This window comes from Agrilus planipennis, unplaced genomic scaffold (assembly GCF_000699045.2).
Source record: "Agrilus planipennis isolate EAB-ADULT unplaced genomic scaffold, Apla_2.0 scaffold206, whole genome shotgun sequence".
NCBI classification, from domain to species: domain Eukaryota; kingdom Metazoa; phylum Arthropoda; class Insecta; order Coleoptera; family Buprestidae; genus Agrilus; species Agrilus planipennis.
Window position 1 is genome coordinate 558,391 of NW_020438979.1, and position 4,069 is coordinate 562,459.

A 4,069-nucleotide genomic window follows, 5' to 3' on the forward strand; every position below is an offset into this window, starting at 1 on the left:
GGCTGATTTCTAATGCTTTTTCATTATTTTAAATTATACTATACTATTGTCGAGGTAGTTGTAGCCTAATTTCGGAAACGAACTACCGAAAGTTGAAAGCTTTTTCACTGTTTTAAAGCTATTCGATTATCGAGGTAGCTGTAGCCTATTTGGAATATTTTTAAACATAATAAGGCTCTTTTCTCGATTTAAACTCAATCTTTTGCTTTAATGTAAACTGTAGCAACAACCGTTATGAGTTATTCCCCACATTTTTGTGTATTACATTCACCTTTAACATCTTTTAAAGTAATTATTTAACAGGCCGATAAACCGAACTCATTTTACTGAAATCGCGTATGTCGACTTGTTTGGTTGTTTTTTGATATCGTTTTACTTATCGAAACAACGTTTTTTTGCTCTTTCAAGGCGATGTGTACTTGTCTGTGTTTTTTCATGACTTTGATAAAAGCGAAGTCGTCATTATCAAAAAGGCTTGCTTAGTCACGAATGAAAGAACGAGATAGATATAATGAGAGTGAGAAAGAAGTGGAAATTGAAACATTTCCTGTAAAATAAAAGTACTTAGGTGACCAGGTCCGATCTAACACGAACAATAGAAATTAATATTACAATTTACTGTTATTATTAATTCGGCGCCATGTTAATGGGTAGTATCGAGTGCTATTAATTAATTGAATTATCGCGTTAGTTTTCGTAGATAAGTAAAGAAAACTTATCCGATATCGTGTTGTGTAATCAAGGTGAATTTGAACAGTGATTTGAACGAAAGTTCTACTTAGGATTAGGATTACGAGTGGAATGGAGTATAAATGGTGAGTTATTGAAATAAGACTTACCATCCGTTTTGATCATTACCTTGCATGATCGTCATCGTTAAATTTAGTGTTTGTTATGTTTTAAATAGTAAGGGTGCTTCTTAATTATTACATTAGGAATGCCTCAATTTGTTAACAAAGACTGAATCTAAACGCGCAAGTACTAGTTGTTGTATGATTACAATTGTGAACACTGAATTACACAATGGTTTTAATTAAGAATTTCTTTTATTAGAACGAAATATATTTATATAAATGATCTTTACGAACTTTTGTGAATTACGTAAAAGAATTTTGNCAATTCCGAGGTCTTCGTACCTCGCGACCTTCGAACTTCAAACTCTTTGAAGTTCGAAGTCTTCGTACCTGGAGATCCTGGAATCCGATGTCTTCCAACCCCGGAGCATTGGGGCCCCGAAGTCCTCCGATCCTTGGGTCCGCTGGTGTGGATCCTTGATGTCCTGGTGGTCGCGATGTTCCTGTTCATCCCAGTTGACTCCACCTGTTGCTGGCTTCAATGTCGATCACTGGTCCTGCTAACTAAAAGAAAGAAAGAAAAGATATAAATTGAGTTACTGTTTAGTGTAAGAATTAAGTCTTAATGTAAAAGAAAAAAGTTAAAATGAAAAGAAAAAGATTTATTATGTGTTACAGTAAATAAAGTCTAAATGTAAATAAGAAAAAGTAAATTAAACGAAAGAAAAGCTGTAAGAAAAGTTTTAAGAATAACTGAAAGATGAAGATCTAAAGGACGTTAAAGTAAATCAAAGGAAAAACAAGTTTGAGTTAATATAAACAAATATATAAAACAAATAATGTTACAAAGTAAGACTAAAAAGTAACAAAAGTTAAAAAGTAAAAGTAAGAATAAGTCAAAGATAAGTAAATAATAAAAAATAAATTTCGAAAGTATAAAAAAAGAAAGACAACTGTCGAATATAATATAAAAGAAAGACAAATTAAATTAAATGTTGTAGAAGAAAATAAATAGAAAAGATTTAAACATAGTTAAAGGTAAGACAAGATAAACAAAATAAAAAGAAGTGATGTAATTAACCGAAATAGCCTGAAAAATCTAAAGTACTAAGAAAAGTTTTAAGAAAAACAACTAAAATGTAAAGATCTTTTGTTTCGACTTAATACAAATTAGAAGAAATAAAACAAATAAGTTTTTAAGCAAAAGTAAATGAATAAAATAAAGAATAAAAATAATATTTGAATATAATAGAAAGCAAAGACGATTTTTAAATAATATAATAAATGAATAACTTACCTTTCCTTGATGTGTCTCTTNGAAGAATGAAAAGATCTGAATTAAGCTATATTGTTTAGTTTATTGTAAGAGTTAAGTTTTACAGTACAAGAAAATGATTTATTATATATTATGGTATCTATAGAATGATTAAATGTTAATAAAAAGAGAGAATCCAAATAAATGTAAAATAAAATGTTACGTATCCATAATCAAAGTATAGATTTTAAATTTGTTTTATGATAAGAATTACAATCTTTTAGTAACTAAAAATATGCTTTTACTAACGGTTTAATAATATCAGATTTTTTCAGGATGCCTTAGTCAAAAATGAAATTTTAGGTGAAGAAATAACACCTGTAAACAAATGTTATAGAAATAGAACAATTTGCGTATTCCCTTACAATGACGATTGGTTAAAAGTGTGCAACTTGTTTTTAAAAAAATTCTTTAAATAATAATTTCGAAAATAAATACTTCCTTTCTATTCATCTAAACTTTACCTAAGGACCAAAAGCTGATATCATTAATGCAAGCCTATTTTTCTTAATTAATAAATGTTGTCACTTACCCATTAGTTACTGTGAATCCTTTCTTTAGTAATAGACAACAGATTCTTCTGCATCTATTCGGGAAAAATCATTTTCACTTTTCTTTCAGACGCTGTTATGCTGTAGAATGAAACATAACTGCCACGATCGATGCCCCACTGCGTACGGTGTTCAGAGTTGTGGTATAATATTCCTGTAAAATTAATTATTACATTATTAACAATGCAACTAATTAATTAATTAATAATGTATACATTAGATATAATGCTGGATGTTATACAAGTTTCTATTGCAGAAGAACAAAAGGACAAAGGTGTAACTTAAATAAAAAATAATTAAATATAAATTATAAACACTGTAAATGAATTTGCTTTGATACAACTGTTTGAACTAGATATTCTTGATAAATACTAAATAATGGATCCTGTATCGTTTTTTAATAAAATGATGCGATGTCACATCAACTGCCAATGACAAATTAAAAATTCAATGAAAAGTACCAAGACAAAATATATCCTACCTTCCTTCATAGAAAAAGCTAACTGCATCATTAACTACATATTAAATTCACAAGACAAGACTGTACTAAACTGGACAATACCTCAACTTGATTTTAACATACTTCATATATCGAATATAAACGATTACTAATTGTAAGCACACTTGACAGAACCAGAAAACGATAGTAGAGGTCATTACTCATTAGATATCAACATTTTTATCTCTTGTACCACATCACGACGTCACATTTATCCATATCGAAGCAAAATTATATTCGTCATAATAACAAGCAATTACGAAGGATTATTTCAAAATAATACCCAATTACCATTAATATTTAATTAAAAAAATCGACTAATATAAATATCAATATACATACCTAGTAATTGATACAAAAAATTACATCATTTAATGATTACGAATTTAATGATTAAAAATTAGTTTCGGTGTCATACGCATTTATGAATCAAAATAGATAAAAAAATGTACAAATGTATAAAGAATAAAACCAAAGAAATACACGTCAACAAAAAAATAAATAATTTAATTTACGGGGCAGCATATGTGTTCAATCCGATGGTTTAAACCTGATTCAAAACGTAAACCAGCTTTGAACAAAAACGCGACCACAGGATTTTGATCACAAAACGACATAGTAGTTTTGCTGAAACCAGAATGAGAATTTGTAAAACACTGAAAGGGTTCGGGTATGTAAAAAAGTGTGTAGAATCTAACGGTGCAATCAGTATTTAAGTGCAGTGTCCAGAAAGTACTTTCCGGCACTGATAAACGCGAAAATAAGGAAAATTATAATAGCAAAAAAAGGCGCTCGCTGAATTTCTTGGAGATAAAGAGGATTTGGAAAACACTGAAAGAGTTCAGGTATGTAAAAAAGTACGTAGAATCTAACGGTGCAATCAGTTTTCTAGTGCGGTGTCTAGAAAGTA